The sequence below is a fragment of the Ornithorhynchus anatinus genome, chromosome 5, assembly GCF_004115215.2.
Source record: "Ornithorhynchus anatinus isolate Pmale09 chromosome 5, mOrnAna1.pri.v4, whole genome shotgun sequence".
In the NCBI taxonomy this organism is placed as follows: Eukaryota; Metazoa; Chordata; class Mammalia; order Monotremata; family Ornithorhynchidae; genus Ornithorhynchus; species Ornithorhynchus anatinus.
Genome location: NC_041732.1, coordinates 99,393,253 through 99,407,596, shown reverse-complemented (window position 1 = coordinate 99,407,596; position 14,344 = coordinate 99,393,253). Strand labels below are relative to the sequence as shown.

General features: G+C 46.4%; 1 protein-coding gene and 1 non-coding gene across 3 annotated transcripts in view; both read right to left on the bottom strand.

Moving 5' to 3' along the window:
* Positions 1-14,344, bottom strand: part of DLGAP1 (DLG associated protein 1) — a 978,335-nt gene that overhangs the window by 650,766 nt on the left and 313,225 nt on the right. The gene's annotated exons all lie outside the window — the stretch shown is intronic.
* Positions 669-806, bottom strand: LOC114812441. Its single transcript, XR_003760093.1, has one exon. It is a non-coding gene; the product is annotated as a small nucleolar RNA SNORA7 (small nucleolar RNA).

Sequence of the window (14,344 nt, the reverse complement as noted above, 5' to 3'; positions counted from 1 at the left end):
TTTATAAAGGAACTTATAAGTTTCCCTCCAGAGGGAAACTCTCTAAAACACAGAAGTTGCTACCATTTTTATCTTCATAGTCCATCTACACCTAACCCAAGGTAAGAGTCCAAAGCATACCAATAGCACACTAATTACTCCACGGTTCTTTACATATATGTATAGTATTAAATAATGCATGCTCGGCATACCTCTGGGAGGTGGTATTAACCCATTATCCATCTACATCTAACCCAAGGTAAATGTCCAAAGCCAAATAATAGCTCACTATTTATTCCCTTACCAATATGCATTGTATAGTATTAACTACTTCATCTTCATCACTCCTCAGGGAGTAGGTGGTATTAACCTACTATCCATCTTCATAGTCCAGCTAACCCAAGTTAAGTGTCCAAAGAGAAATAATAGTATCCTAGTTATTTCCACAGTCTTTACAAACACATACAGAGTTGTCGTGGTCTTATGCTGTCGAGTCGTGTCCATGGACGCCATGGACACATCTCTCCCAGAACGCCCCACCTCCATCTGCGATCGTTCTGGTAGTGGATCCACAGAGTTTTCTTGGAAAAATATGGAATTGGTTTTCCACCGCCTCCGTCCGCACAGTAGACGAGTCTCCGCCCTTAACTCTCTCCCAGGCCGCTCCCGCCCGGCACAGGTGAGTTTTGACTTGTAGTAGATTGCCTTTCACTCACTAGCCACCGGTCAAGCTAGGAATGGAATGGGTAAGCCTCTGCTTGACTCTCCCTCTCATAGTCGAGACTGGTAGAGGACTGGAAACTCGCCAGGTGCGACCCTGAGAGGGGATCTATAAAGTAATATTAACTAATTCATCTTCCTCACACCTCAGGAAGGTGGTATTAACCTACTGTCCATCTTCATAGTCCAACTAGACCTGACCCAAGCTAAGTGTCCAAAGCAAGGTAATAGCCCACTAATCATTTCCACAGTCTTTGCAAGTTTGAATAGTATAGTATTAACTAATGGACATTCATCACACCTCAGGGAGGTGGTTTTAGGGCAGTTTAACTGATGAGAAAGTCCAAGAAGTCATTACCCTGCATTCTTCCCATTAACATTTTTGCTTATACCAGAATACGATTATGAATGCAGGTTCCTTCGAAACATCAAACTGAATTCTAATTATCAGCGTCGAAGGTAAGAGGACTCATTCCATTTTCCCTCCTGTGTCTACGGTCTATGAAGTAAAAGGGCAAATATCTGCCATTTGCCGTCATGACCTCTGACAACCACAGCGATTGACTCAGACTGCATCCTAGAGAGCAACACAGCTCGTTGTTGTCTGCTTCTCGTTGTACTGTACCCTCCCAAGTGCTCAGTACAGTGCTACGTGCACAGAAAGTGCTCAATAAATATGGCTGAATGAAATAATAAATGAACACCCAAAAAATCACACGAGTGATTTTAACCGCTTCAGTGAATCATCCAGGTGCTAATGAGGAGCGGAGAAGAAATGCAGCTGATGGTTCAAACTGTACCATGAAGCTACACACACACACAACTGACAATTCATATCGGCCGCACAGAGGCAATTGCCATGAAAGAACTGTTTCCTGGAAAGCAGAGCAGCATAGTGGATAGAGCATGGTCTGGGAGTTAGAAGGACCTGAGTTCTAATCCCAGCTCCACAACTTGTTTGCTGTGTGATTTGGGTGGCCCCATGTGGGATGGGAATTGTGTCCAATCTGATTTGCTTGTATTCACCTCAGTGCTTAGTACTGCGCCCGGCACATAGTAAGCACGTAACAAATGCAACCATTTTATTATTATTACTATCGTCGGTTTTTTTAGGCAGCATATTAACACATAATACAATGCTAGCAAAAGAAGTCGGACTTTCCCATCACCATAGATGGCACCACCACCCCTCCCATCTCACAGGCCTGTGAGACCTTGGCATTAACCTTGACTTTGCTCTCTCATTCAACCCACATATTCAATCCGTCACCAAATCCTGTCAGTCCCACCTTCACAACATCGCTAACATCCACCCTTTCCTCTCCATCCAAACTGCTACACCATCAATCCAATCACTCATCCTATCCCGGTCCTCTCCCAGACTTCTCTATCACCGTCGATGGCACGACCATCCTTCCCGTCTCTCAGGCCCGCAATCTCGGTGTCATCCTTGACTCGTCCCTCTCGTTCACCCCACGCATCCTATCCGTTACCGAGACCCGCCGGTTTCACCTCTACGATATCCCCAAGATCCGCCCTTTCCTCTCCACCCAAACGGCTACCTTACTGTTACGGGCTCTCGTTATATCCCGGCTAGACTACTGTGTCGGCCTTCTCTCTGACCTCCCTTCCTCCTCTCTCGCCCCGCTCCGGTCTATTCTTCACTCCGCTGCCCGGCTCATCTTCCCGCAGAAACGATCTGGGCATGTCACTCCCCTTCTTAAACAACTCCGGTGGTTGCCTATCGACCTCCGCTCCAAACAAAAACTCCTCACTCTAGGCTTCGAGGCTCTCCGTCACCTTGCCCCTTCCTACCTCTCCTCCCTTCTCTCTTTCTACCGCCCACCCCACACGCTCCGCTCCTCCGCCGCCCACCTCCTCGCCGTCCCTCGGTCTCGCCCGTCCCGCCGTCGACCCCCGGGTCACGTCCTCCCGCGGTCCCGGAACGCCCTCCCTCCTCACCTCCGCCAAACCGATTCTCTTTCCCTCTTCAAAACCTTACTTAAAACTCACCTCCTCCTAGAGGCCTTCCCAGACTGAGCTCCTCTTCTCCCTATACTCCCTCTGCCATCCCCCCTTTACCTCTCCGCAGCTAAACCCTCTTTTTCCCCTTTTCCCTCCGCTCCTCCACCTCTCCCTTCCCATCCCCACAGCACCGTACTCGTCCGCTCGACTGTATATATTTTCGTTACCCTATTTATTTTGTTAATGAATTGTACATCGCCTCGATTCTATTTAGTCGCCATGGTTTTTACGAGATGTTCTTCCCCTCGACTCTATTTATTGCCATTGTTCTCGTCCGTCCGTCTCCCCCGATTAGACTGTAAGCCCATCAAACGGCAGGGACCGTCTCTATCTGTTGCCGACTTGTTCATCCCAAGTGCTTAGTACAGTGCTCTGCACATAGTAAGCGCTCAATAAATACTATTGAATGAATGAATGAATGAATATCCCTCTTGGATTACTGCCTCAACCTCCTTGCTGACCTCCCAGCCTCCTGTCTCTCCCCACTCCAGTCCATACTTTACTCTGCTGCCTGGATCATTTTTCTACAAAAACGTTCAGGACAAGTCACCCCTCTCCTCAAAAAACTCCAGTAGTACCCATCCACTACTGCATCAAACAAAAACTCCTCACCGCTGGCTTTAAAGCAGTCTACGACCTTGTCCCCTCCTACCTCACCTCGCTTCTCTCCTTCTACGACCCAGCCCGCACGTTTCACTCCTCTAGTTCTAAACTTACAGCTGTGTCTTGATCTTGTCTATCTCACTGCCGACCCCTGGACCATGTCCCGCCTCTGGCCTGGAACGCCCTCCCTCCTCAAATCCTCCGGACAATTACTCTCCCCACCTTCAAAGCCTTCCTGAAGGCACATCTCCTCCAAGAGGCCTTCCCAGACTAAGCCCTACTTTTCCTCACCTCCCATTCGCTTCTGCTTTGCTCTGACTTGATCCCTTGGCTCCTCCCCCCTTTCCCTGCCCAGCATTTATTTATATATCTGTCATTTTTTTATTTATATTGATTCTGTTTATTTGTATTGATGTCTTTCTCCCTCCTTCTAGACTGTGAGCTCGTTGTGGGCAGGGATTGTCTCTCTTCATTGCTGCATTGTACTTTCCCAAGGGTTTAGTATAGTCCTCGGCACACAGTAAGCACTCAATTAATATGATTGAATGAATGAATGAATGATCGAAAACTGAATCAAGAAGGTCAGCACAGCTTTCGGGATATTGTTAAACAGAATGTGGCAGCATATGAGGGTATTAGACTCCAGACAAAACAAAAGGTCTTCAGAGCTGGAGTCTACAGTTGGACCCCACATTCGGTCCCTCAAGAAGCAGCACGACCTACTGGAAAGAGCATGGCCTTGGAAATCAGAGGACCTGGGTTCTAATCGCGTGGCTCAGTGGAAAGAGCAGGGGCTTGGGAATCAGAGGTCATGGGTTCGAATTCCGGCTTGGCCACTTGTCAGCTGTGTGACTGTGGGCGAGTCACTTAACTTCTCTGTGCCTCAGTTACCTCATCTGTAAAATGGGGATTAAGACTGTGATCCCCACGTGGGACAACCTGATTCCCGTGTCTACCCCAGCGCTTAGAACGGTCCTCTGCACATAATAAGCACTTAACAAATATCAACATTATTATTATTATTATTATTAATCCCCGCTCTGACACTTGTCTGCTGTGTGACCTTGGGCAAGTCACTTAACTTCTCTGTGCCTCAGTTACCTCATCTGTAAAATGGGGATTAAGACTGTGAGCCCCACGTGGGACCACCTGATTACCTTGTATTTACCCCAGTGCTGAGAACAGTGCTTGGCACATAGTAAATGCTTAACAAATACCAGTATTTGTTAGTAATTCCACTAAGGTCCTTAAGGGCCGTACTCAATATCAGATGACAAGATAAGATCACGATTATTGACCTGAAATGTTGACAGTCTACTAGCACTTTAAAACATCTTGATTATTGTATTAGCCACCTTCCTGTTCTTCCAGTCTCTCATCTCTCCCCTCTCCAGACTCTACTTCACTCTGTTGCCTAGATCATTTTTCTCAGAACAGTTCAGGCCACGTTTCCCCTCTCCAAAAGAGAGTCCAGTTGTTGCACATCCACTTCTGCGTCAAACAGAAACTCTTTAAAGCCCTCAGTCATCTGGCCCCCTCCTACTGCACCTCGCTACTCTCCTACTCTAGCCCAGCCCGCGTACTTCACTCCTCTGGGGCCAACCTTCTCACTGTACCTCCATCTTGTCTATCTCGCCTCCGACCTCTCGCCCACGTCCCGTCTCTGTCCTAGAATGCCCTTCCTCTTCATATCCGTCAAGATGATTACTCTTTCGTTCTTCAAAGCCTTAATGAAGTCACACCTCCAAGAGGCCTTCCTTGCGAAAGCCCTCTTTTCCATTTCTTCCACTCCCTTCTACATTGCCCTGACTTGCTCCCTTTATTCATCCCCCTACCAACCCCACAGCACCCATGCACGTACCTGTCGTTTATTTATTTCTATTAATGTCCGTCTCCCCCTTTAGACTGTAAGCTCATCGTGGGCAGGGAATGTGTCTGTATATTGTTGTACTGTACTCTCCCAAGGACAGTGTTCTGCATACAGTAAATGCTCAATAAACAAGATTGACTAAAAGACTAATAATAAGAATGATCGTATTTGTTAAGTGCTTACTATGTGCCAGGTACTGTTCTAAGCACTGAGGGAGATAAAAGAAATTGGGTTAGACACAGTCCCTGTCCCACATAGGGCTCACAGTCTTAATCCCCATTTTGCAGATGAGGATACTGAGGCACAGAGAAATCAAGAGACTTGTCCAAGGTCACTCAGCAGACAAGTGGCAGAGCTAGGATTAGAACCCACAACCTTTTTAGTCCTAGGCCCGTGGTCTAGCCACTTGGCTAGGCTGCTTCCTCACTGACTGCCTGAACGCAGTTCTGCATGGTCGGACATGTGAAAACCATGAAAGTTTCTCTGGGTAAACTATAATCTCCTTTACAGCAAAGATGATTTCATTGTACTCTTCCATTGTCTGCAGAAAATAGACCCTGAAATACTGTTGATTGACTCAATTATTTTCTTTGGGATTCCACGAGAGTCAGGACATGTGTACCCTAAGGAAATTATACAGATAATTTATCCTACTTGAACCAATTATGTGAATAACTCTACTCTTCCACTATCTCCTTAGACTTAGCTGAGTTCAGTTAATTTTGACAAGAAAGAAAAAAACCTCCTCTAAATAAGGAAAGTAAGAGAAGGGAACGAAAGGGGAATGCAAATCGACAGCTACAGCATGGTCTAGTGAAAGCCCCATGGGAAGCAGCATGGTGTAATGGGAAGAGCTCGGGTCTGGGAGTCGGAAGGTCCTGGGTTCTAATCCCGGCTTCGACACTTGACTTCTGTGTGACCTTGGGCAAGTCAGTTCTCTTCTCTGTGTCTTAGTTGCCACATCTGTAAAATGGGGATTAAGACTGTGAACCCCATGTGGGATAGGGCCTGTGTCCAACCTGATTACATAGTATCTGACCCAGCGCTTAGAACAGTGCTTGGCACACAGTTAGCGCTTAAGAAGTTTCACCATTATTATTATTATAGTCATTACCAAAGTAACTAAGGGGAAAAAAGGAAACATATGTAGATTATTGCCCCAAATTTACATTTACCTCTGGGTAGGGCAACTGGGCTCATACGATTTTCTTGTGCCTCGGACCCTTGTTGATAATGAGAAAAAAGTACAACTTGCCCCACTCTCTCCAGTTGGGATTGAATGAGGATTAAATTTAAATAAAACTTGGTAATATGCTTTGAGCTCTGCAGAGATAACTATTCTTCAAGATGTAATTATTTTTATAATCACATTTATTAGGTTTTTTTTTTTAATTGCACCCTTTGCTTAAGAAAAACCTCGGGGTGTGGAGCACAGTAAGATCATTCATTAGAATAGTTCTCTGTTGACAGCAATAATAATATCATCCATTAAGAGGAAAAGCTGCAGCATCAGAAGCAACCGATCTGTTCCTTAGACGGTTGACTGATTTGATAACCTAATTTAAATAGGTCTGTAGTCAACAGCAAGGGATGTTCCACCCAACTATGGTTTCTTAGTGAGATAATGGATTTTCTGACTGGGGATTTGAAGAACCAAAGAGATTTAGGGTGGACCAAGTGAGACTCTGTCTGTAAGTGGCAGTGATATTCATTCATTCATTCAATTGTATTTATTGAGCGCTTACTATGTGCAGAGCACTGTACTAAGCGCTTGGAATGTACAAATCGGCAACAGACAGAGACAGTCCCTGCCCATTGACGGGCTTACAGTCTAATCGGGGGAGACAGACAAAAACAATAGCAATAAATAGAATCAAGATAACCACTTAAATCCATAATTCCCACTCCACCAACCACTGTGGGTTCCCCTGAACCTCCAGGGACAATGCAGTCTGATTCAGTAAATCAAGGAATGGTTTTAGGAAGAAGGCAGGATAGGCCCCAAAGAATGACTGGCAAAGCTGGGTTGTGAAATCCGATAAACTGGAAAAGCTATAAAGTAGAAATGAGAACGCTGATCTACAGGCCTCAAGAGTGAACCCTGGTCACTCTAGACTGGAGGCAGCCATCATGTGACCTATCTCATGAATACAATAATAATTATGGTACTTGTTAAATGTTTAATGAGTGCCAAGCACCGTTCTAAGCGTAAGAATAGATAAAAGTTAATCAGGTTACCCACAGTCCCTGTCCCACTGGGGGCTCACAGTCTTAATCCCCATTTTACAGATGAGGTAACTGAGAAGCAAAATGACTTCCCCAAGGACACGCAGCAGATATGTGGCAGAACCGGAATTAGAATCCAGGTCCCTCTGACTCCCAGGCCTGGGTTTTATCGCAAGGAAATCTTAAGTGGGTGAAGGACACCCTTTATGCGTACTAGGATTTTGGCCCAGGATTGGGTCAGAGGATTTGAAAATGTGGGAGAAGAGATGCCCTGCACATAGAGGGCTGGAAGGTTTCTCCCCAGGGGAAATTCCCTGCATATGTAGTGGTGCACAGTCTGAATCACTGTTGCTTACGGGCAACGAGCCTCCTCCTAGTGGGTAGGAAACTTTAGCAATTCATCCAAAGGAGAGTCTTCTGGCTTCTTGGCCCAAGAGGGTTTGAGGAATTACAACTGGAAGATGGGTTTTGGCAGTGTCTACCCTTAGGCCATTTATCAAGGGAAATATTACATTTCAAATGAAAATGAGTGACCCTTGGGGGATTTGTTAGGGGAGGGGGCAGAGGGGCAAGGAGGACTGGATACACCTTGGGTGTGGCTCAGGATTAGTTTCTCACGGGGCACTGCTGAACTCTCAGCTACTAGCTTTCTACTTCATTCATTCATTGAATAGTATCTATTGAGCATTTACTATGTGCAGAGCACTGTACTAAGCGCTTGGAATGTACAAATAGGTAACAGATAGAGACGGTCCCTGCCCTTTGACGGGCTTACGGTCTAATCTGGGGAGACGGACAGATGACAACTATGGCGATAAATAGAATCGAGGGGAAGAACATCTCATTAAAACAATAGCAAATAAATAGAATCAGGGTGATGTGCATCTCATTAGCAAAATAAATAGGGGGATGAAAATATATACAGTTGAGCGGACGAGTACGGTGCTGAGGGGATGGGAAGGGAGAGGGGGAGGAGCAGAGGGAAAGTGGGGAGAAGAGGGTTTAGCTGCGGAGAGAGGAAGGAGGGGTAGAGGGAGCAGAGGAAAAGAGGAGCTCAGTCTGGGAAGGCCTCTCGGAGGAGGTGAGCTTTAAGTAGGGTTTTGAAGAGGGGAAGAGAATGACTTTGGCGGAGGTGAGGAGGGAGGGCGTTCCGGGACCGCGGGAGGACGTGGCCCGGGGGTCGACGGCGGGATAGGCGAGAACGGGGGACGGCGAGGAGGTGGGCGGCGGAGGAGCGGAGCGTGCGGTGTGGGCAGTGGAAAGAGAGAAGGGAGGAGAGGTAGGAGGGGACAAGGTGACGGAGAGCCGTGAAGCCTAGAGTGAGAGGCTTTCTACCTGAGTGATGAGCCCACAGTCCAGAGAGGGACACTTCCCAAGGGCTTCCCTCCCCCGTCTTCACCCTCTGAACTCTGACCCTTCCTAACTTCCCATCGGGCTAAGCAGAGCTCTCTTCAGGGCTCTTTCTCAGTGTTGACAACTGGGATTGCTGAGCAAGAGCCCCGAAGATAACCCAATTTAGGCTGATGGGAAATTAGGAAGGGTGAGAGTACAGAGGCAACTCAGATCTGGGTAGGGTCCAGTCTTGGCCTTCATCAGGTAGGGCAAGCTGGCAGGGAGGGATCCAGTGAACTGTACGGGCTAGGACAAGTTGTTCAGGACTACATTTCCCCTTAGAAAACATGACTGTAGGCCAACCTGTCCAAGGACTTGTAGGCTGCAGAACTCCACCACAAGATAGCAGGAGGACTGCACTATAATAATAATAATAATGGCATTTGTTAAGCATTTACTATGTGCAAAGCACCGTTCTAAGCGCTGGGGAGGATACAAAGTGATCAGATTGTTCATTCATTCATTCAATAGTATTTATTGAGCGCTTACTATGTGCAGAGCACTGTACTAAGCGCTCGGAACGAACAAGTGGGCAACAGATAGAGACGGTCCCTGCCGTTTGACGGGCTTACGGTCTGATCGGGGGAGACGGACGGACGAGAACGATGGCGATAAATAGAGTCGAGGGGAAGAACATCTCGTAAAAACAATGGCGACTAAATAGAATCGAGGCGATGTACAATTCATTAACAAAATAAATAGGGTAATGGAAATAGATTGTCCCACGTGGGGCTCACAGTCTTAATCCCCGTCTTACAAATGAGGTAACAGAGGCACAGAGAAGTTAAGCGACTTGCCCAAAGTCACCCAGCTGACAAGCGCTGAGCCGGGGATTTGAACCCAAGACCCCTGACTCCTGAGCCCGGGCTCCTTCCACTGAGCCACGCTGCTTCTCCAAAAAACGATGGCATATGTTAAGCTCTTACTATGTGCAAGCACTGTTCTAAGCGCTGGGGAGGTTACAAGGTGATCAGGTTGTCCCACGTGGGGCTCACGGTCTTAATGCCCATTTTCCAGGTGAGGTAACTGAGGCCCAGAGAAATCAAGTGACTTGCCTGACAAGCGGAGGAGTCGGGATTTGAACCCATGACCTCTGGCTCCCCAGCCCGTGCTCTTTCCACCATCACCATCCTGGTCTGCCTCAACGCTGACCTCTTGCTCCAACCCTGCCTCTGGCCTGGAAAGCCCCCCTTCTTTGTTTCGGAAAGACACTTACTCTTCCCCGCCTCCAAAGCCTTACCGAAGGCGTATCTCCTCCAAGCGGTCTTCCCTGACTAAGCCTGCTTTTCCTTTTCTTCCACTTCCTCCCGCGTCACCTTGATCTGCTCCCTATATTCATCCCCCCTCCCAGCCCCACAACACGTCCGTACATATAATTATAATTATTAATAATTATGGTATTTGTTAACACTTACTATGTGCCAAGCACTGTTCTAAATGCTGGGGTCGATACAAGGTAATCAGGTTGTCCCACAAGGGGCTCGCCCTTTTAGTTCCCATTTTACAGATGAGGGAACTGTGGCACAGAGAAGTGAAGTGACTTGCCCAAGGTCACACAGCAGACAAGTGGTGGAAGCGGGACGAGAACCACATCCTCTGACTCCCAAGTCCGTGCTCTTTCCACCAAGTCACGCTTCTTCTCTGAACCATAATTTATTTATTTATACTGACACCTGTTTCCGATTTTAGGCTGCAATCACTTTGTGGGCAGGGAACATGTCTGTTATATTGTTATTTTGTATTCTCTCAAGTGCTTAGTACAGTTCTCTGCATGCAGACAGCGCTCAATAAACAAGAGTTATTGATTGAACGTCCACGTGGCTGTGGTGAGCCCGTTGTTGGGTAAGGATTGTCTCTATCTGCTGCAAAATTGTACTTTCCGAGTGCTTAGTACAGTGCTCTGCACACAGGAAGTGCTCAATAAATATGATTGAATGAATGAATGAATGCGGTGTCCCTGGCTAAGCGGGGCGGTGGATAATAATGGCATTTGTTAAGCGCTTACTATGTGCCAAGCACTGTTCTAAGCGCTGGGGGGATACAAGGTGATGATGCGGGAGCTGTGACCTGATGCTCAAAGGCCAGAATTCACATACAAATTAGCCTATCCTTACTGACCCTCAGGATGGCCTGCCTGAATGTGGGAATAGAGATTAATTGATATATTCAGGCCTTTTCCAGGGGCTAGGATTAAATAGTTGAAAAATCCAAGGACGGGAGTCATTTTGTGTTGCAGTCCAAACTCATGTTTTTTCTGTATCAAGTAAATGATACACAGATCTGACCGGGAACCCCCGCTGGTTCCTTGGCCACTGGTTCCTTGGGAAGCAGCGTGGCTCAGTGGAAAGAGCCTGGGCTTCGGAGTCAGAGGTCATGAGTTCGACTCCCAGCTCTGCCACTTGTCAGCTGTGAGACTGTGGGCGAGTCACTTCACTTCTCTGTGCCTCAGTTGCCTCATCTGTAAAATGGGGATTAAGACTGTGAGCCTCACGTGGGACAACCTGATTACCCTGTATCTACCCCAGCGCTTAGAACAGTGCTCTGCACATAGTAAGCGCTTAACAAATACCAACGTTATTATTATTATTATTGGCCAAAATGGATCCAAATAATCCATTGCTCCGCCCACAGCAAGCCCTCGATAAATACCATCTATTGACCGACGGAGGTAGGAGATCTCAACATTCATATGGAGCTCCCGTCCGAGCCAAAGATCTTGCGGGAATTGGCTTGATACAAAGGTGCCCCGGTCTTGCCAGCTACTTTGTGACAAACTGAGATCCAGGAGGAGTAGCCACTAGCCAAATGTCAAATGAGAAAGAGCAACGGGTCTCCCAGGCAGGGCAGCAGCGACGACCCCATTAACAGACCTTTGAAGTAAAGTGTGACCAGCATGGTACGGTCCGTGGGCCTGGAGGTTATTAAACACACGCGCGTGCGCACACACACACATATGTTGTCCTTTTTATTTAAAGACGATAGCAGTGATGGTCAAGCTCCCATATGAGTGTGTTTATGACTAAAAACCCCAGCGCAGGACTCAATTTTCCATGCAAATTTGAATGGAAAAAATATTTTCCCTTGATGCGTCCTTATCCTTAATGTCTGCAGCACCCGGTACCATTTTCTCTTCCGCCTCTTTGTTTCTCATTCTTTACAAAGCTTCGGCTCCAGTCACTCCTTTCTTGACATATGCTGGCGTCTACTTAGGATCTGACTCCTGGCTTTCAAGTGGGTAGTGGGATTGCCTAAAGATTTCTTTAATTTTGTTCAGTCATCCTGGCTTTTGGATTCATTCATTCATTCGATAGTATTTATTGAGCACTTACTATGTGCAGAGCACTGTACTAAGCGCTTGGAATGGAAAAATCGGCAACAGATAGAGACAGTCCCTGCCCTTTGACGGGCTCACAGTCTAATCGGGGGAGACGGACAGACGAGAACAATGGCGCTAAACAGAATCAGGGATTCCCAATCTTAGCTCTACATACAGCTGCTGTTTGGATATCCTCATGTCATTCATTCTCTGCTCAGGTCCCACCCGATGTAGCCATATTTTTTGAAGCCATATTAGGTGAGCATAGTTACGATACTAGGAGATAAACTACATTCCAAAACTTGAAGGTTCATTCATTCATTCATTCATTCATTCATTCATTCGTATTTATTGATGCTTACTGTGTGCAGAGCTCTGTACAACTACTAATGATAATGTTGGTATTTGTTAAGTGCTTACTATGTGCAGAGCACTGTTGTAAGCACTGGGGTAGATACAGGGTAATCAGGTTGTCCCACCTGAGGCTCACAGTCTTCATCCCCATTTTACAGATGAGGTAACTGAGGTACAGAGAAGTGAAGTTGGTATTGGTATTTGTATTTGGTAAGCGCTTACTATGTCCAGAGCACTGTTCTAAGCGCTGGGGTAGATACAGGGTAATCGGGTTGTCCCACGTGGGGCTCACACTCTTCATCCCCGTTTTACAGATGAGGTTACTGAGGCACAGAGAAGTTACGTGACTTGCACAGTCACACAGCTGACAAGTGGCAGAGCCGGAATTCGAACCCATGACCTCTGACTCCCGAGCCCGGGCTCTTTCCACTGAGCCACGCTGCTTCTCTAAGCACTTGGGAGAGTGCACGCTCTTGACTTGCCATCTGATAGTGAAGGTGTCCAATAAATGACGCAGTGGAACTTCTTAAGTAGCCAGATGTGGCATCTGTGTAGCTACTACTAGACCATGGTAGATCTCCTGTAGACCTTCATTTTGGACAGTAGCTTGAAGAGTGTACCCCAATACTGCCCAAGTAAGAATTAAACTCTTGGTCCCAGCTTAAAATTTGACAGGCATATTTCTAGGTTGGCTTCAGTGCTTAGAACAGTGCTTGGGACATAATAAATAAATAATTATGGTATTTGTTAAGTGCTTATTATGTGCCTAGCACTGTTCCACGCGCCGGGGTAGATACGAGGTAATCAAGTCGTCCCACGCAGGGCTCACAGCCTTAATCCCCATTTTACAGATGAGGTAACTGAGGCCCAGAGAAGGAAAGTGGCTTGTCCAAGGTCACACAGCAGACAAATGGCAGAGCAGGGATTAGAACCCAGGTCCTCTGACTTCCAAGCCCATGTTATTGCCGCTAAGCGATGTCATTATTATTACCCTAAAGCTATTCAGTTATTTATTATATTATCGACTGGATAGCTCACTAGTTTTGAACAACAAATTATCTTGCTGGCAAAGTCCTCCAACTCAATCAGAGTTCTTTTCACCACCCACATTCTATTTTTTTTTTTTTCCAAAGTAAAAATGCATGATTTCCAAGTTGTCCCAGCAAAGAGCCCGTCAAGTGCAATCAACTCTCATTTCAAACTACTTTACGAGAACATAGAAAAGTTGGGACAGATATTCATTTGACAAGAAAATGTTTGCCAGATGTTTCCAGCAGGGAACAATGACATGCATCCTCTCCCTCCTCCTCTCTCTGGGTTAGAAGAGCCCTCACGTAAAGTGATTTGGACGGTATCTGAGACTTGCATGTGAGTGGATTTAAAAGGTATCTGAATTGGAAGTGAGCCCTACTGAAGAGCACAAAAAGGAGCAAACCTGCCACTTAAAAAACTTGTCAGAGTTCCACTGGTGCTTAATGTTCTTATTTACCAAGAGGAGGAACGTGAAAACTCCAGAGACTGTCAGAGCAATTTTGCAGAAGAAGGTGAGGTAGATGAAGAGATTAAAAATACTATCCATCATTTCTGGGAAGCAGTGTGGTCAGATTGGAAAGAGAGGGAATGTGGAAATGGGAAAACCTGCATTCCGATTCCAAATCTTCCACAGGCCTCCTGGTTAACTGTGGGTAAATTGCTAAACCTCTCTGGATGTCATTTGTCATCTGAAAATGGAGCTACAAATATCTGTCTCTCCTTAGCTCCAAGAGAGGTTATGGGGATAAAATAAAACATAAAAAATGAATGTTCAAGCCCTTTGGAACACGTTCTAAAATGTCTCTACCAATTCTTCTGTATTGTAT